The following is a 20,336-nucleotide window of genomic DNA, read 5'->3' as shown; positions in this document are numbered from 1 at the left end:
TGTCACTAGGGTGGGTGGGTGCCCTAATTTACAATGGGCAGTCCTCTATTGGGCTGACACTCCTCTATTGGAAGCATCTAAGTCTCGTTTAAAGAGAAAGAACCCCAAGAATGGTGAGCAGGTGCCATGAAGTTTGAGATCAACAGTGAACACCTGCACAGAAGAAAAAGCAGACACCTGGCCATAGTTGTTCCCACTACTGTGAGATGTATTTTAGTTAAATGATAGCAATTCTTCCTAATTTTACATCATTACATATAAATTGGGGATGCGGGTGGCGCTGTGGGTTAAACCACAGAGCCTAGGACTTGCTGATCAGAAGGTCAGCGGTTTGAATCCCTGCGACGGGGTGAGCTCCTGTTGCTCGGTCCCTGCTCCTTCCAATCTAGCAGTCCGAAAGCACGTCAAAGTGCAAGTAGATAAATAGGTACCACTGCGGCAGGAAGGTAAACGGTGTTTCTGTGTGCTGCTCTGGTTCGCCAGAAGCGGCTTAGTCATGCTGGCCACATGAAGCTTGTACGCTGGCTCCCTCAGCCAATAAAGCAAGATGTGAGCCGCAACCCCAGAGTCAGCCACGACTGGACCTAATGTTCAGGGGTCCCTTTACCTTTACTTTTTACATATAAATTAGATATGTAAGTTCTTTGCATATCTGTGTCCTCTTTTGAGGTGATACATTTCCACTCTTTTTGGGTGCTATATAAATGAGCACCCCAGCTGGAGCTAGTTGAATTGCCCATGTTGTATTGTCATTGAAGAAATATTTTATTACTGTTCTTCCCTATGTCTCTATATGTTAAAGGAGAGAGATAGTCGGAGAGGCTAAACAAACTTATTAGGGAACAAGCCCCATTGGACACAATGGTCTTAATTCCAAATAAACATGTATCGGAGACAGAAGGCATGTTCAGGGCTGTATGTTTGCATGAGTGACCAAAAGTAAACTTGATCAGAAGAAGAGTTATTGCAGGAGCTACTCAAATGCTACAGCTATTAGAAAGTAAGATCATCACTCCTGGGATGGTAATACGTACAGGATAGGGATGCAAAGATAAGATACTGCGTTGAATTTCATGAATGCACATTTCAATTTTTTCTTTTCATTATGAATGGGTAAGTGTGGCAAAGAAAGGAATAACAATAGCAAATGAAACTAGGAGACTGTACTCTGTGTATCAAGTGTAGAATTTTATTTATGGCATTAGAATTACACTGGCTTTGTGCCAGTGCAAAAAAATCAACCCTGTGGCACTCCTTTCAAGGTTTTCAGCTTCCCCAAGGAGAGAAGTTCTAGTTAGCAAATGAGTAGCTTTATTTATTTATGACACATGGCCATTTTTAATTTCAGAATTTGTTATGCATATCATCACTGTGGCCTCTGGGGACATCAGGCATAAAACGGAACCTCTGATATATAGCATTCCGTGCTGCTGCTGGTAAATATATTAACTCAGCCTTGCAGAAGACTTTCAGATAATTTACTAGCTCACCTGTCTACAGCTACAGGCCATCAAGCAGACCCAGCAGCGAGTTGCCCTTTGTTTATTTTTGTTCAATTGCTACCTTTATATCTCTCCTTTCTTCCATGATGCATAATTCCCAGACAGACTCTTCAGGCACAGGAGCAGAGGGCTCTGAGTGACTGACCCAAGGATATTCAGTGAGCTTCATGGCTGAGTGGGAGTATTTGAACCCTAGTCTCCCAGGCCCTAGTTTGGCACTCTAACCACTGCAGCGCACTGCCTCTCACATATGTGAGCCCTGTGGTGCTCTGGTCACTTTAAACTGCTATCATATGCCTCTATGCAGTGCTTTTTTCCTTAAAAAATGTTTAGGAGTACTCTCATTTTGACTCAAGAAAATCTCCATTTTATAGTTCAAATCGGGGAAAATAAATACAGTAAATGGACAAAGATTCACAAAATGTTTAGGGGTATGCATCTCCCTGCGTCCCCCCAGAAAAAAGCACTGCCTCTATGAATAAATAACACACGTAATTTTTTTTTAAAATGGGTTTTATAAAGGAGCAACACTGCAATCCCACACCTGCTTACCTAGGAGCATGTCCTACTAAACTAAATGGGGTTTATTTCTGACACTAGGATCGTAGCGTTCATCTAAGTAAAGTGCGCAGCGATAAAGCCCACAGCAAACCATACACGAACTTCGCACGTTGCTGGATCTCATTGAGGAAACTGGAGGTCAAACAGAGTTACACATGCCCGCAGCCCCGCCTCCTTTTCTGGACGGCAACGCCCATGTTCGTAAGGGGGGGGGAGAGAAACACCTTCGCTGTTCATTCCTCGGACTTCCAAGCGGCGGCGCCCCCTCTTCGAAAGCCAGCCGTTTCCTACACAAAGTCGCCGCCCTCACATCTCCGCTTAAGCAACGGACGCGGCTCGGCCAGGATTGAGATTTCGCTCTTTTACGCACGCACCCCCCACCTTCCATTTGTTTACGCCATTGGTACATTCCAAGAGTGTTGCGGTGGCGGGAGGAGGGAGGAGCGCGGGAAGGCAAAGGAAACCGCCGTTTGGCTGAGCGAGCGCGGTGGGCGGCGCTTGAGGCGCAAGCCCAGCCGTTTCGACTCGTGAGGAGAAGGAGGAGGAGGAGGAGGAAGGCGGAGCCTCGAGCGCGCGCCTCCCCCTCCCTCTCCGTCTGTGAGAGGCTGCGCTCGGGCGCGAGCGGGCCATGGGGCGGGGCTTAACGCACCCACCCACCTACCCTCGCGAGCCGAGCCGAGCGCGCGCCTGTCGTTTGCTGGCTCGCGCGGGGGCGCGCGCGTTCCCTCCCTCAGTTCAGTCAATCAGTCCGTCAGTGCTTGAGAGTCGTGTGTTGTTCGTTGGCGGCGGCGGCGCAGGACGGGACGGTCTGCTCTGGCCGGTTGGTCGGTCGGTGTTGGATGGAGGGTCCCGTCCGCCTCGCCTGCTCTCTCTGGAATGTACTGGGGGGCGGCTGCCGAGTGGGAGCGAGGGCTCTATGGGCGCAGGCAGCGCCGCTGCTGCCGCTGAGGAGAGGTGAGAAGGAGGGGAGCCGCGGGGGTGGGTGGGGGTGGGGGCGAGTTGGCTACGGTGGGTGTGTTAAAAGCCGGTGAGGGGATGAAGAGAGGCCGAAGAAGTGCCGGGGCTTCGGGCCGAATGCCTTGAGCCCGGCCAGCCCTGAGTGTGCGCGCGTACGTGTGAATGCGCGCTTGGAGTTACAGGTCACCTCAGGAGGGCAAAGTGTAGGGCCGGGGGACGCTGCTGCAGCTGCTGAGGGCCCTCAGAGAGGAGGAGGTGGTGCTCTTCAGTTAAATGGTGAGGCTTGGTGTTTACAATCGGTTCGTTTTTACGGCTACGTGTAAAAAGAAAAACCTCGGGTCTTCGCACACTGTACTCTGAACCGGGAAGTGGGGCGCGTTTGTGTGTAAACGAATCGGATCCGAAGCAAGAGCCGGGTGTTAGCTGCAGGCTGATTGTGGCGGGGACACCCCGTCCCCAATGCACAACACCCACACACCCTGTAAAAAACCCAACAACACGGGTCATCAATGTGCGAAACAAATAAACACGTGCGCACATGTGTGACACCTTTAAAGGCTCGCTGATTTATTGGGCGAGTAAGCTGATGTGGGCTACGTGCAGCAAGCAGCCCACTCAATCAAGGCAAGAAGCAGTTAGGTTTTGCGCTGAGGCGGGAGCATCAGCAATGTTTCATGGCACCTGGAAGACAGTTTTATCCGGGATGTTAGCTTCACGAAAGCTGCTGCCATAATAAACCTGCTCCTCTAAGTTGTGCCGCATTATTTAAAGACATGAAGCATGATCCAGCCAGCCACATCTAAGTTGGATCACAGTTCATGAAAGTGGGATTCTGTAGCCCATGTAAATTTATGCCACAATAAGTATATTGCTTTTAAATATGTTATAGAAGTGACGCTTAGGTTTCTATTGTGTTCTGGTGTTTATATTTGGTTTTAATGCATGTTTCACGTTACAAGGTACTTTAGGTCTCTTTTTTGAAAAATGCATCTAATGAATGCAATTCATAATAATAAAGCTTCTTAAAGTGCCCCAAGGCTTTCTTCTGTGTATATGTGTTTGCTTTAATAAGCTACCATGTCTACTGCTCTGGAATTTGAGGAAATAAAGTTTGTTTAATCTGAAATAGTTTCTCATGCATCTGCCCAGGGGAAAGTAATTGGTGTGGAAGTACCTTTTTAAATCCTAGAACTGTGAAAAGAAAGAAGCGTTATGACTTTAGTCTTTAATTCTGGGTGTCATTTTTGATATCACGGTATCCATCCTCTAAGGTTGGCACTTGAAAAATCTGTTTGTTGTTGAGTGCACCCAAGCTTTCCCCCTATATACAAAGGGATGAGCACCTCTTACTCAGCTGTACTTTTCTGCAGAGTGCATATGCAAACTAACACTGGGGGTCTGGAATAACCAACGCCTCCTGGTTCCATTTATAAATGTGAAAGTTTTTTTTGGGGGGGGGGTGGAGGCAGATGACTCTGCTTAACAATTTCTTAACTTTCATTTTTACCTGACAATGGATGAAATATTTTGATTGGTATGAATATACCCTCTTGCACTTGATTACTTTAAAATAAGTTAGCCTAGTACAAGACATCACTTTTTATGTCTTCTGCCCCCATATCCTGGACTTCCTTTATAGTCAAAAAATGCTTCTGCCTACTTTTTGTTACCTGACTTTGTAGTCAGGGATAACCTTACCTGATTGTGTTCCTGTCATTTATGATGCAGTTTCAAAAGCTCTAGTGTCTACATGTGGAAGGAAGAATACCTGTGATTACCTGTGTGAACTGGAAGGTATTCTGTTCCTTCTGGTTAAGGCATGGAAGCTGTATATCCATGACCAAATCCCATAGAAGCAGATAAAATTTTGATCCTAAGCAGCTGCCATGTCTGCAGTCTTCTGATGCTGTCTTGATCAGAAACTTGCTTTTGATAGAGCCAAAAGCAGTTCCTGGCACTTCAATGGGAAATGTGATTGAGAAGCTTGGTTGTCAACTTCAAACTGTTTTAAGTTCTGGCACATCTCTTTATGAACATGAAACTGTAAGCTGCATCTTGTTTTTCTTAAAAAGTATTTATAGCAGCTACATGTTGGGAGTTCTTCTCATTTGGGCTGAGATGAAACATCACATTTTGTCTGGAAAGTTTAAATTAACTGTTGTTAACTGCTGCTCAACTAGAAAGCATTCTTACCAGGAGCAGCCTGCATTGCCGCTATCTGTTATGCACATGTTAAAATTGCATAGTGTCCAAATGAGTTGTGTGGAAGAAAGATATTATAAAATAGGAAAAGTTTGTTTCTCTGTACTGTACCTAATTTCAGAGGAACAGTTTGCTTACTTAATCAGGAACATAATTCGCTGTGACTTGTGGGTTTACATAAGAGAATTCTTAGCATTAAGTTCTTTCAGCATCTTAATTAACCAAACTTGCAGGAGATTGATGCCTCAATCTGCTGTTCCTGGAGGCTATCTCTATTGATTTCTAAGCAGAGTATTTATGATTCTCTGTCAAAACACTTGTGTTTGTGTCAAAAGGAGATCAGCTGTGATTTTAACCCTGTATCACTCTTAACAGAGGTTTGGCTGGTTTTAAAACTTTGTATTCAAATATTATTTTTCCTGTGAAAAGAACTCTACAGGACACAGTAAAGAGTTGGATCATGTTGCTTTAGTTTGTAGGTTTCATAATCCTTGCCCAGTCTAGCAGGTGGTTTGACTTTCAAGTGAATTAAATTGATTGTTTAGACAGCCAGGTCAGCAAAACAGTACAGAGTGAGTTTTCTATGTACCAGAGCAAGGACTGTTGTACTCCTTTTACTGTCAAAGTGAGAGAGGACTTGGTACTGAACTCAATTTAGGAGGCCTATAATCTGATGTTTTTCCATGATGGATAAAAAACACGCAGACCTATTTTGATGTATTTTTACATTTTTTGCCGGGCAAGTGTTTCTTTTTAGTTATAGCATGTACATAAACTAGGGATTGAATCTAGTTCATTATGACCTATTATCTGACAGTTTCCTTTCACAAGTAATAATGGTTGTAGTCTGTCTGCAGCGCATTTTAAACAGGATTTAGGGCAATATTATTTTAAATGTTAATGTTATCTAACTGTGAAATATCCCTTGACTTTTAGCCATAAAAGTTATCTCCCAGGGCCATTTGGCATTCGTTATATCTCATGATTTTCAAAACTCATAGTATTCAGTAACCTCAGTGTCATGTACAAAGAGATTTCATTTCTAAAGTTAAAAATCTAAAGGAAAAATTAATCACTGCTAGGTTGTTTTCATTCTCAAAGAGTTAAGCATGAATGTCTTGCTGTTAAAATGAAACCATGCAGCATGCAATAATAGGAAACATCCCTTTGTAGAAGATGTAGCATTTTGTATGATTCTTTTTATATTTCCTTAGTTCCCTTTTTCAGCCTTGCGATGTACAGTATCGCTGTCACGCACAATCTGGGTAATAGTACTGAGGTGATATTAATGTGACTCTTTAAAATCAAACTAATTATATCTGCCTGAAAGAGCCACATTAGTGTGATTCTTGCTCCCTAGTGCTTTTTTGGAGCCCTGGAGACAACCTAGTGAATAGGGCTGAAAATTCATTCTGTATTTGATTAAATGGAACAGACTCGTTGCTTCTTACCCCAGCAGGGGCTATGAGATCTCTTGATCCCCGAAGCGGCTCATAGACCCTGGGAATTCCATTAGCAAGCACCTGAGGAATTTCTGCCCTGCAGTGCCTTTTTTTGTAATACGGGTGGGGGTGGGGAAAATAGAACAAGAAGTATATCACTCTTGATGATGAGTGGGGGAGGCTACACCAGAAGAATCTGTATGTTGGCAGATCTAAAATCAAGGCATGACTTAACAGCTTATCTAGTGAGAGAAAAGCCCAACCCCAAAGAATACAAATAGTTAGACACTGATGTTTAAAGAGAACTGTACTTTACGTAAGGCACTGAAATTAGTTCAACCACCCTTATTATTGAAACCATCACTTATTTCTCAGTCTGAAGAAGCAAACCGGTGGCAAAGCATTATCAGTGCAAGCACTTAGACTTGTGGAGTGGGTGAGTCTTTTTAATAAGATGGAATATAACAGGCAATGGTGTGTACTTTTTATTTGCCAGTTAATATAAATTTGGTTTTTTGATTATTTTTAATCATATTTGTGGTACTGTTTAAAGCACAGATTTTTGCTGAGAGAAGCCTCTAGAGCACTATTTTGATCACGCTGATTTTTTTTAAAGGTCTGAATAAGTAACAGATTCTTGGTAATTAACCTTTTATTTGTATACTTTTCATCTTCCCCCATAGGAAAAATACTGGTAATTGAAGCTTTTCTCAATAGTTCCAAGTTTGTATTCATTATCTTTTTATCTTAAATCTTTGATAACATATGCAAGTGGTATATGATTTGTATGCAAGAATATATATGGATTGCACTATACATGTTTGATCATTTGGTGATTATCATATTTCTATATTGAATGGTATATTTCTTATGTGGTCCATTGTTTCCATTTACAATTTGTACATGGAATTTATGTCTATTTTTTAGACATACTTCATTAAAACAACTAAGGTACTTAGCAACTGAATATTGCACCTTGCCTGAACAGAATCACAAAGACTGCATACGTAGTCTTGTGTAATGTGGCTTACTTTTAAGGATGACAATCCCTTCTCTAAATACATACTCCCCTCTACCTGCTCCAATTTTTAAACATTATTTTTTAATTGAAAAGGTTTAGGAAGCGAAGCTTATTCTTTAACATGATTCTTGGAGGGTGTGCTAATTTCAGGGTTTAGATTTTCTGTTGTTATTTGTGTATGTACATTAAATGTGGAAATTGTAATGATTTGATTTACAGCACCAGCAATGCTTTTTCTTCTTCTAAAGAAATGTTTAGGGGTACTCTCATTTTGACCCAAGAAAATCACCATTTTATAGTTCAAATTGGGAAAAATAAATACAGTAAATGGACAAAAGTACAAAGATTTGCAAAATGTTAAGGGGCATGCATCACCCCAGGAAAAAGCACTGAACATCAGTATTGGCTAAGATTGTCTCTGGTACTGTCTGAGTTTGGAATCCAATTTTAGTAGTTGCACTGACAAACATTTCCAGTAGCATTTCTAGTTTATCATTTGGATATTTTAAAATAGGGCATATGAAGGGGAAAGAAAAATGTAAGGAGTTCCTTAGATTTACGTAATTCAATCGGTTGCATGAAATATACTTCTGAAGTAAGATTGGAATATTATTTGTTTGTAAGTTTCATTTAAGCATAATTAGGTATGATGTGGGCTAACAAGTATAATAAATAGCTTAAATGTCAGCCTGGTAAAAGCACAAAACAGTGGGAAAATTATAAAATGGTATTATATTGATTGACACAAGAGCTAATATTTTAGGATTACAACTGAATCTCTCCTGTAGTCCTAGCATTTGAAAGTAAGATTTTATTTCCAACACAGTTTTTATTCTGAGAAGTTGGCATTCTCTGCTCATGATCTGCAAACATTGATCTTCTCTATTTCTGTTTAGTAAAATTATCTAGTTTGTGATGTTTACAAAATTCTTTTCAGCTATGCGGAACATTGGCTGTGACGTACTCCCTCTGCTGGTCAGCTGCAAAGGCAGCACTATTTGTGAATACAGTACCTGTTCAGGAAACTTTAGAGTAGTAGATACTTTTCATGTTTGATAGTACAACAGCTATAACTTTAGGGAAACAAAGAAACAGTAATTTGGGAGTCATGCTAGCACTACTATCTGTCTGCTAGAATGTAAATTCAAGATTCTTGATTTCAGCTTTCTATTTTGGAATGGGTTCACCAAAGCACGAATTGCACACACATGCATTTGTTATCAAAGTACAAAAAATATATGCACTGTATTCTGTACATTAGGAGAATAAAGCTTGTGAAAACTAGTGGGCAGTCAGTCCATATCAAGTTATTGGTACAATAAAACTATGAATTGAAAACCACAGAAACAAGTTTGGATAGTGACTTGAAGAAAGGGCACAGTTTTTAAAATGTAATTGTATCTTAGCATTGCAGCCAAGTCTGTTCTTTTAATGTAAAGTAAACTATCTTAAAGTAGCCTGGGGCATTTTATGTAGTACTGATGTCTGCCTTAGAAATGTGTCATAAGTGAGTATTCCAATCTATATTTTGTGTGGTAACTGATGTGGCATTTGCTTTATGAGGCCAGTTTTTGATGGTTCATTATGCTCAAGAAAAACATATCAGTAAATAGCAGGTACCTTTCTCTGTCTCTACTGAAAATGGTTTTTCTTGCTACCTGTAGGGTTTACATAAGTCTACTTTCTACAGCTGTCTTGATGAGTCTTCCCCAACCTAGTGCTCTCCATATGTTTTAGACAACTCCAGCTGGCTGAGGCTGATGGGAATTAAGTCCAACAATATCTGGCGGGCAGCAGGTTGGGAAAGGCTGACATTAAGGTTTTAGAAATTAGTGGCCACTGAGAAAACAGCATGCTGGATTAGACGGACCTTTGGTCTGATCCAGCAGGGCTGCTTGTATGTTTGTATCCATAGAAAAGTAGGTGGCAAGTGACGAAGCAGGGAATTGGTGTAAGTAAGCTGTGCAGAGAGTGTGTGGAAGACAGCTGTGCTGAAAAATCAGGGGTGGACTCTAGCTAATCTGCTGGGCATTGAGGATGCATATGAGACAGAGATGTACAGTGCACTGAGGGTTTACTTACCTCACTGCTTCAACAATGGGGTTGTGATTTTATGACAAGTCCATTGAGGTCTGGGCATCTCTAAGACAGTCATAACCAGGCAGGAAATGTATGTGATCTTAGAAGTGAGAAGGCAGCGGGTTCTGATTCTGCAAGTTTGTTGAGTGTAAAGGAAGAGAAGTGGGGAAGAGAAGTGGTGATTGTCATCCCTGTCTTTCTACCTGAGCCCTTTGTTGGCAGTATAGGCAGTGAACATATTCTCCTCACCCCTCACAGCATATATGCAGGAAGCATGATGTTGGCACAAGAGAAAGCATGATGCAGTCAGGTGACATATCAGTAAGGGAGGGTGATGGAATAAGTTAGGCAGACAGATATGGGAGATAAACCTGGATGATGGAGGCCATGTATCAGGAAAAGTGAGGAGAAATTTTCTCTCAGTCTACTATTTAGTAACTGTGGGCACATTTGCGTATTCTGTACCAGCCAATTCATTGGGTGTGGGCCTCTAGGGTCCTAAATTGAGCTATTAGAAGAATAAGTCTTGGAATCCAGTGTCAGCCTCCTGATGGTGCTCTCTGTGATTGAAAGTGAGGGCATGTTAGAGGAGGTCAGCAGCCTCTTCCTACCTATGGAACTTCTTTCTTCCAGCATTCTATGAAACCCTGTGCTGTACTGGACAGATATGGAGAAGGTGTCAGAACACCACTTTTTGTCCCTTATACCTCCCAGCTAAGACTATTCCAACCCATCATCCATTACAACTATATTTTGCAGTTTGGCAGTAGGCATGTCTTGATTCACCGGCAGTCCCCCTAACCTGAATCAGCTGCTCACCATTGCCAACAGCCCACATAACAGAGGCACAAATGCAAGGATCAAACACTGCAACAAGCTCAGATACAGATGCAATAAAATAGGTATTAAAGGACCTAATAATGTTAACCACAATATCAAGGGTTTATTCACCTGCTTGTCTTCCAGTATGATAAACAGCATCATCTGCCAGTAATGGCCTTCTGCATTCCATGCAGCATAGGGCAACCAGGTCAGTAGCCTCTATGCAAAGAAAGAGAGAGAAAACACAAATATTACATCAAAAAGGACAATATTCCATTGGAGAACATTTCACCACCACAGAATACTCTGTTACTGACCTTAAGTTGACAGTTCTTGAACAAAGAGAAGTGTTGATTAACTTGCAATGCCAGGATGTGTATGTTACTGTTCACAAAGCAATGTTGCTCATTGTAATTCTTTTACATACAGTTAAGCGTTAATACATTTTTCACCATCTGTGTTTCTTACATTTCATTTTCTGCTCATCTGACAGCTAATGTTTTGTCTCTTTATAGTCATGTGTACTATATTGTAGCTACTCATTCAAAATCATATTCCATACATCAGATAAAGTGGACTTTAGTCCTTGAAAGCATGTGCCATAATAAATTAATTTTAAAGATGCTGCAAGACTTTGTTTTTTGCCTATGCTCTAAATAAAACAATCAAGTTGTTGCTTGAATACCTGAATACCTAATCTTAGAAATTATTAAAAAGCAAATAATCACAAATCCTTAATTTAATTCTTCAAATCCCCATTTAGCAATCACAGAAGTTATAAAGCATTTGACTGCTGGTGCAAGACTTGCCTACCACTAAGTGGATTTATTTCTGGCATTATATCCTATAAATCAGGGGCTGTACAAACAATGTTGATACCATGTAAATTTTAGAATAGCTGTAGCCTTCAATCCAAGAAATCTTTCTAATAAGACTTCTGCATTGTTGAAGGAATACTGAAATGATACTGTTGTAAATCTGCTGTTCTGTGATCTGATAAAGCTGTTGAGATACATTTTGGAACATTAAAGCTTGATTTCCTCATGGAATCTTCTGCTGAGTTACCTGGAAATTTGCATTGGGTTTTGGTTTCCCAAAACCTGAAAGAATTACAGGAGGTTAAAAAGTGTGGCCCACCAGTTCATTTGAATCTAGTATATATGCCAGCAAAATGCAAGCAAGACTGAGTTTGGTGAAAATGTCAGTGAAGTATAGAATAAATAACATGAAGTCAAAACTTAACAGTTGCTCCTTTCTTACTCCGTATTGAGTCAGATTTAATTCATCTCTCCCATATGCTGGTTGAAATTCTGTGGAACTCGTGTTTGCTTTGTGTTCCCATTCATGGGACTTGTATTTTCCCTGTGGCCATGAATTCAGTGAATTCTAATTACCTATGATGTAAGACAGTAGTAGATGACTGGGTGGCTATAAATTGTAGCTGCAGGTGTGGATTTAATAGATATATGTTCATTTTATGGATCACAAATAGTATCTATAGTACAAGTTGCAACAGAAAATAACACTTGATAAGCTGGCGTACTTTTGGCCTGTATTTTATAGAGTTGCTATAGTTTCTTGACAATGTCAGTGTAAGTACAGTTGAAAATTAAGTTATTAGTTATTTTAGAGTAGAGTTGAGATACCTTTGCACAAGTGCTTAATGACTGGTGGATACTTAATAGCAGAACACAATTATTCTTTAGCCAAAATGGATACTAAACAGTGTGGTGTAATGGTTAGAGTGTTGCAATCAGGACCTGGGAGAGCAGGGTTTGAATCCCCACTCAGCCATGAAACTCACTGGATGATCTATCTTAGCCTAACCTACCTCACAGGATTGTTGTGAGGATGACATGGGGGGGGGGGAGAACCATGTACACCACCTTGAGATCCTTGGAAGATAAAGGTGGTATATAAATGTAAGCAATAATAATTAATAATAACAACCCTGATGGATATGTTCTGCCTTCAAAGTTGGAAACCACAGGAGGGGAGAGTGATGTTGTGCTCAGATCCTGCTGGTGGGTTTTCCATACACATCTGGTTGGTCAGTGTGAGAACAGGCTGCTGAAGTAGATGGGCCTCTGGCCTGATCCAGCAGTCTCTTTTTACATTCTTGTGTGAGTGTCTCTTCCTGTCATTTAAGTTTTGGAATTTCCCAAAAGAACAGTGTTGAGGCATCTGAGCATTGTGATGGAATGAAATGTCAGATCTCTACACTTGTTCTTCCTTCATCATATCTGAATCATCTTTAATGTCATTTTTCTAGTCTTTCAAACCAAATTAATAGGTCTTCAGGCCTCTACGTTAGCTCATCTTACTTTTCCCTCTATGCGATTGAATTTGAGACTACTTGAGGGATCGTATTTGGATTAAAACCTAGTTCTTGTACACGTTAGTAGCTTTCTTTCTTTTTGAATGCAAAGTATCTTAACTACTGATTGCTTACACTAGTGAATGGAGTAAGGCACTGTAAAGCTAAAAGAATTTCCTCACTGAAAATGCACCAACAGTCTACTTGGGTTTCTTCTTCTGTACAGGCAACTCTCCACTTACGCAGGGGTTACGCTCCAGGGACAGCGCATAAAGTAAAAATCGTATATAGTCAAAACACATTGGGTTGAGTGGGTGTGTAAGATTGCCAAAGCCTTTTTCCCTAGACACCTATTCCATTTCCATCCACTCATTTATTTTTTAGCCAAGCACATAAAGCTGGATGTGTTCAAGTTAAATGCACACAAGTTGTAGTTACCTGTACTGCCGTGCTTGATTTGCTTTCTTGAGATGTGTGGACTTTTACTGGGTTGTTTATGCACTTCTGGCATGGCATACCTTGTGTGTTCTACTCCATTCTTGTGACATACTTTAGTCAGAATGTTTTGGAATGTTGAATAATATACAGAGAATCATGCTTCTAGGTCAGAGGGTAGAATCAATCTGTATTCCATGTGCAAGTTCCATTAGACTGTCATTGGCCATACCTAAGAACCAGATGTGTTCGACATGGTTTAGTGTGCATTACATAGTCAGGGCCATATGCATGCCAAGTTTTAGAACAAAGCTGCTTTTTTGTGTGTCTCGTTATAACAATTGAATAATTAAAACAGTTGAAAATCCTGCCCTACCCTATTCCTTCTATAGCTTGCAGATGTGTAATTTAGTTCAGTGTTTCCCAACCTTTTTTGGGCAAAGGCACACTTGTTTGATGAAAAAAATCTGGAGGCACACCACCATTACAGCCCCGTGACGTCAGCGCGCAGCGTCACGCCGGGAGGGACGCACGAAAGTCTAAGTTTCAATTTTTTCCCCTCCCCCTTGCCGGGGAACCTCCAAGCTTTGGGGGGGGGGAGGAGGCAGCAAAGCGAGGCAGGAAGGAGAGCGCGGCTTGGCTGGGTGAGCTTTGACAGGGGCAGGGAATGAGAGCCGCGAGGCGGGCGCTGCGGACGGAGGCGCTGCCCGCCGAGCTCGCAGGCAGCCAGGCAGGCAGACGGCAAGAGCCCCGCGCTGGGCGGCCTCTCCTCGCCGCCGCCGCCCCGCCTCTCGCCGCCCGACTCGCCCGCCTCCCTCCAGGCAACATCTCGCGGCACACCAGGCAACATCTCGCGGCACACTAGTGTGCCGCGGAACAGTGGTTGGGAAACACTGATTTAGTTGACCTATGAGTTGAGTTCAAGAATGAAAATTTATAGACCTCAAGGCAAAATGTAAAAGGCTTACCAATTGAAGTGTGGCTCAGATAAAGGTGGTGGCCGCTATCTAGCTTTGAAACATGTACAGTTTTGGGGTTTTTCAGAGGAGAAAAGTATTTCTCTCTAGGCATCACACCATAATTAGAATTTCTTACACAACTGTGTAATCAGGTTGGCAGCATGTCAGCAAAATGTGTACAGTTTTTTTAGCTATGTGACCCACGGAGCCTTACAATGATGAGTTGCCCAACTTTTCTTAGCCTTTATAGTTTCCAAGAATTAAACTGTAATAGAAATGTTGAAAAGTCAGGAGCAAGGAAATACATTAAAATATGTATTCATTGGTCGGTGGTCATAATCAGTGGTCATAATTTCTAAGTTAAATCAATATTTTTTTAAGGGTTGCAAAAAACTCTTCAAAGTTTTCTGTTACCATTCTGTATGGCATAAAGAAAGACTCAAAATGGGACTGGAAAATGTAGTGAACTCTAATAAAAGAGTAAATGGACAATTTACTACATTATTTTGTTGAAACGTTCCTTGGGGGTGTAAATTTAGTTTAAGGTGAATTATAATGCCTCTGAGGAGAGTTTATATTGATACTCACTGGACAGTTTACTGTTTTACTTGAGTTCTCTCCTTTACCCTGTACTATTTTGAAGTTTCCCTCTTTCTCTGCTCTTTTGCATTTGGTTCTGTCCTTTTTTATTTAGTGTTGTAGCAGTTGTTTGTAGCCTTCTACTTGTGAGCTATAATAATCCTGGTTCATGTTGCAAGGCACAAGATTTTCATAGTGACTTTCAATTTCAGTAGTAGATGGATTTATGTGGATTTAATACTTGCAGAAATAAGCCACCATTGTACTTTGTTTCACAATAACTTGCACACAGAGAATTTGTCTCAGGATTGTGGGTTTGAGACCTACGTTGGGTAAAAGATTCCTGCGTTGGGTATAAGATTCCTGCATTGCAGGGGGTTGGACTAGGTGTCCCACATGGTCCCTTCCAACTCTACAGTTCTATGATTCTAAGTTTCTGTGAAATAAACTCCCTGGAAAAGTTCAAGAGTTCCTTCAAATGGTTGTGGTGTTTGATGAAACATGAAATGGTGCTTTGTGGCAAGTTGGCATATTTTTGTTCCTACTAGCTCATGCTGAAACTTGACTCGAAAAACAAAACACCCTAGTCTAGTCATAGTGAATCAGTGGAACACTTTACCTGTTGCTTTAAATTAAACCTTTTCCCAGGAAAGTGTTGTGACTTGTAGAATCTAGAAAAATTTTTTTACTAGTGCACATCTGTGATTCAAGGTTGTAAAAAGTGCTTGGTACACCCTTTATCTCTAGAGTTTGGTTTATCTTTAGTGCCTGACTCTGTTTTTAATTTAAATTTATATTTACCACTTTGAGAACTGAAGGTTCTCAAAGTGGTAAATATTAATATACTATTAAAATCAAACAAGGTTAGGAATGAAGTTACAGCAACAAAGTAAGCTTTAAAGCAACATATGGTCACCATCAGAGCACTAGTAGGAGGGACAGATAATCACAATAGCAAAGGCATGAAAAAATAGCAGGTTTTTTTACAAGATGTTCAAATGCCAATAAAGAGTGGGACAAACAAGTGTCTTGGGATTGGGAGTCACATAATCAGAGCAGTACACCTTGATACGTATGATTACTACATGCATAGTGATTTCCAAATTTGGGGCAGGGTGGACAATATCATGTTTGTAATATGTATAAATGGAGTGTTGACTGCTTGATTCCTTCCTTGTTTTAGAACAGTGATATAAACTTGGAAGCGAGTTTGTTGCTCATCAACTTTAATTCAGAGCATAAATGATGGCATAACATTGTTGCTGAGTTATATAGATATCTCACGTTTAACAAATGAAAATAGGCATATTTGTTCCTGAACAGGGATAGCATAACCACTACAGTCCATGCATTTGTAATTTCTAGGCTAGATTACTACAATGTGCTCTATGTGGTGCTGCCCTGGGTCTTGTGTGGAAGCTCCAGCCGGGGATGTGGCTGATGGCATGTGATAGCATAGTTAAAACATTAGCATTGCTGCCAATCTGCTACTAAGTCAGGTTCTGGGTCCTTGTATTAATTTACCTTAGGGACCACCTGAACCCTTACATTCCAGACTGATCCCTGAGATAATCTGCAAGGAAATCTTTAGTTGTTTCCTAAGTTGACGAAGCTCATTTGATAGTAACAAGAAGCCTTTTGTGTCACTGGAATACTTGTGGAATACTCTGCCAGTAGAGGTACCTTCTTTTTCAGCTTTTAAATCAGGGGTAGGGAACCTAAGGCCGGATGTGGCCCAATTGCCTTTTCAATCCAGCCCATGGACGGTCCGGGAATCAGCGTGTTTTTACATGAGTAGAATGTAATTTATTTAAATGTTATTTAAAATGCATCTCTGGGTTATTTGTGGGGCACAGGAATTCGTTCATCCCCCCAAAAAATGTTGTCTGGCGCCCCACAAGGTCTGAGGGACAGTGGACCGGCCCACGGCTGAAAAAGGTTGCTGACGCCTGTTTTAAATGCTTGCTGAATTTTTTTCTATTCCATGAGGCTTATGCTGGCAGTTACACATACATATTTCTGTAATAGTTAACTGTTCTCTGTTGTTGTTTTTTACCGTAATTTTGTGTATTTTTAATGTATAACTGTTGTAAACCACTGTGATACTTTTTTAAAGAATAGCGGTATACAAATGTTCAGAACAAACAATTAAAGCATTTCATATTGGTGTTGCACACAAGCCATCTAGTTGCCCAAGGTGAGCAGGTTCAAATGCCTGCATAACTATGGGATCTCTCTGCATGACTTTAGCAAGTCACTGTCTTTCTGTCTCACTTATCTCTCAGGTAGTACTTGTGCACACAGTAGCATAAAGCTTGCTTAAACATATGTTCTTAATGGTTGCGTTCAGAGTGTTACAGTGACCTACAGCAGATGGTATTGGATTTTGATGAGGAAATTTTCCACATTCCTGCCTTTCCATATCATTTTGAAACAGCATTCATTTAATCCCCTTCCCCCTTGTGGCCTGTGGAGATTTGTATTCATCTGGTTGCCTTTTCTGTGTCAAGTGTCCATATTTATCATGAATAGTATCAGGGATATCACACACCTCAGATTTAGTTGCTGTACCTAACTCCACCCTTTCTGCTCTTGGAGTGTAAAATGACCCAAACCCAGAAGTTATGGGAGCGAGGGAGTAAGATGTGCATAGCCAGACAACAGACAACTCAGTTGCTGTCAGCCCATTGAACTTAGTGAGACTTGCTTCTGAGTAGACATGCATATACTTGTCTGTTCAGATTTAAACCATGCTATATTAATTTATTTTAGGAAGATGGGAGGGGGATAATAAACCGATTAGTAGCTGTTATTAAACATACCTATAATAAATTTATTAATTAAATGGGTTTTCATAAAAGCTTATGACAGCAGCCTTCATTGAAACTACCACTTTTTATACATTCTTATTTATTGATTTCACTGCAGTGTTTGAAACTCCCATTGTTCTAGGCACATTTTACAACAGGGAATTTCATTTGCGCGCGCAGTTTCTGAGCTCTGGGCGCAGTACTGCGCCAAAGATTTCAGATTAAAACTGCATAGTGGAAGGAAAGGAGGATCTTTTTCTGTCTCCCCACTTCCAGCTACTCTCTGAAGACTGGAGAAGAGACCCTCTTAAGAATATTAGGGGGGTGGGTAGGAAGAAGGATTCTTGTTATTAAAAAAGTGCCTTGACAGTCCATTGTTGCGCTCATAACCTAGGTTTAAGGTGCCATTTAGCTCCTAGCTTTCATATCTCAGTTTCTAACAGTGTTATACTGATATGCAGTACTAGCTTTCTTCCCAGGCATTCCAATGTTATTTGCATTTTTAAAATACTAAAACAAACAAATGGTACAAAATATGGAACATTTTCTTCTTAGACCAAGTGGTGGTCCCTTCAAGAGCTGATAATGAGCCTCCTACCTTGAGCTTCTTCACTTCTGCCTTCCTTCAGGGCATACAGCTCTTAATTTGCCCCAAGGAAGATGTCGGAAGAGCTACCCCAATAGTAATAGGTGGAAGATGGCAGTTGTGGAAAAAGACAGCAGGCTTGAGGACTGTCTTCTGTTTGGTCTAGCAATTTTAGAACAATTTTTAAAAAAATTTCTTAATTGCCATTCTATTTGCTTACTAAAGATGACATACAATAATAAGAAAAAAGGCAAAGTTAGACAGGCTGATACACAAGTAAAATATGACAATATCTCCACTACTTTGGTAATATCTTCATCGGGACCATCCAAAATGTCACAAAAGTGTAGCATACTTTTGAGTTCCCCAGAACTCAGCTTACAATTAAGATGTTTACACAGAGATGAGACCAAGAGGTCAGCTTGTAGACTCAGTTACAAGATGGAGACTGCAGGCTAAATAAGTCCCTCCCAGGTGCTTCAGATATCAGGTTACACACCTAGGATTCTGGAATAAATAAGCGATGCCATCTCAAAATTTCTGATAAATTAAAGCCTGGCTTGTAACATATCTGTGTCAAAAATAATGAATAACAAAAAATTCTCCTGAAATGGTTAAAAATGTTAACTTTTGAAATAATATTATGATTCTAAAGTATACTTCAAATTAGCTTGTTACACACATTGTATTTTTGTCCTAAATTTAGAAAATTTAGGTGTGTGCACACATATCCTGCCTTCATTCTTGTTTTGAAAAACTACTGGTAAATTCTTTGTTCCATTCAGTACCATAGATTTGTGAAAGGCTAGTACAAATATTGAAATTGCAAATTTAGTTGGAGGACTGAACCTTGGAAACCAACAGACTCACTTCTCTCTTCCCAAAGTACTTCTAGATCTGACTTTTCAAATCACTTTTGCAAGTTTCTCATCCGCAGGCATGTTGGAGGCCTGACTTCTTTTAATCTAGTAATACACAAAAATATAAGTTGTAGTTCCTGGCTTTTACATTAGGTTGTGACTAAATCAAAACATTATTTGAGCTCAATCCCTTCTTTTCTGAATGTAATTAGGAACACACTGATTCTTATTGCAGCTGGCAGCCTCTCACTATTGCCTTTTTCTTCATGTGACCCCCATGGTCTCGATGACCTTTCCTGGGGTTAGTCATAGGCCTTTTTCATTGTGATGGGCTAGAAGTGGCTCATGTGGAGTTGATTATTTCCTTGCTTGTCTGGTCTTTTTGGTGCCATAACTTCAAGTCATTTCCATTTTCTTCTCTGTTTTTGGCTGACCACAGTGAAAGGAAATGCTTTTGCTGGCGACAGGATCAGTTTACATGCTTGGCCGACTTGATTGAGCCTGTGAAAAGGTGGGGACGTAGGGTAACAAACCCCAAAGGTGCTATATTTCCTAGGTATAATTTGGTAGTTGGTAGTGTCTATTAAGCATCTAAAATCTGCTTAAATTTACATTTCCCTGATTTTTCAGTCTCCCTTTCAGTGTTTAATGCACAGCAACTTTTTAAAAATCCCAAACCCACAGCCCTGTGAGAGAGAATGTATTAGTGTCAATTGTACATGAATGTGCATTGAGAGATTTTACAGTTCTCAGAAGAGTGAAGAAATGAACCCTGGGGTTAGCAGTTAAAATTGATGGGCAGCAAGTCAGTTGCTCCTAGCTGATGTTTAACCACTCCTTGTAAACAAATAAGGCCTAGTGAATTGCATATGCCAGCTGTTACACTTGTATTCCTGAGGTCTGACGAAACAGCATGAAAACTGTGATCAAAGGCTTTGAGAATCACGGAGGAGCCAGTGACTAAGGAAATGCCAGTGACTAAGGAAATACCTTTCTCTAAATAATGTAGACGTCTCTACTTTTGCTTTTAAGGTGGCTCAGTGGGAAACGTAATGATCAATTTTCACTTTTAAAAACGTGTTCTGTTCCTGACAGATGTAGAGGAATCTAAATGGGTTTTCATTGATGCAAGGGGGGCAGTGTGATAAGATGTTTCTTCACATAATGTTATGTACAGATTAAGATCATACAAAACTCTGAAATT

The 20,336-nt window shown here is 40.7% G+C and overlaps 1 protein-coding gene and 1 long non-coding RNA gene across 6 annotated transcripts in view; one reads left to right on the top strand and one right to left on the bottom strand.

The window, feature by feature from the left end:
- CDON (cell adhesion associated, oncogene regulated) overlaps positions 1–20,336 on the top strand; it is a 121,429-nt gene that overhangs the window by 57,685 nt on the left and 43,408 nt on the right. For 2 of the 5 annotated variants that reach the window (XR_014002356.1, XM_081171612.1), the window contains exon 1: positions 2,787–3,017. The exons of 1 other annotated variant lie outside the window; for it this stretch is intronic. The gene's annotated coding sequence lies outside the window, so the exon portion shown is untranslated. Of the gene's footprint in view, positions 1–2,786; positions 3,018–3,153; positions 3,297–6,936; positions 7,101–20,336 lie in introns of those variants that run through there. 2 more of the 5 variants (XM_081171615.1, XM_081171614.1) reach the window with 2 other exon arrangements.
- On the bottom strand, positions 10,688–13,514 carry LOC308574428. The gene is made up of 2 exons (XR_014002499.1): positions 13,342–13,514; positions 10,688–10,803 (listed from the first exon to the last, which is right to left on the bottom strand). It is a non-coding gene; the product is annotated as an uncharacterized lncRNA (long non-coding RNA).

The sequence above is a fragment of the Podarcis bocagei genome, assembly GCF_964188305.1.
Source record: "Podarcis bocagei genome assembly, chromosome: 15".
Taxonomy (NCBI): Eukaryota; Metazoa; Chordata; class Lepidosauria; order Squamata; family Lacertidae; genus Podarcis; species Podarcis bocagei.
This window is presented reverse-complemented; position numbering and strand designations above follow the sequence as displayed.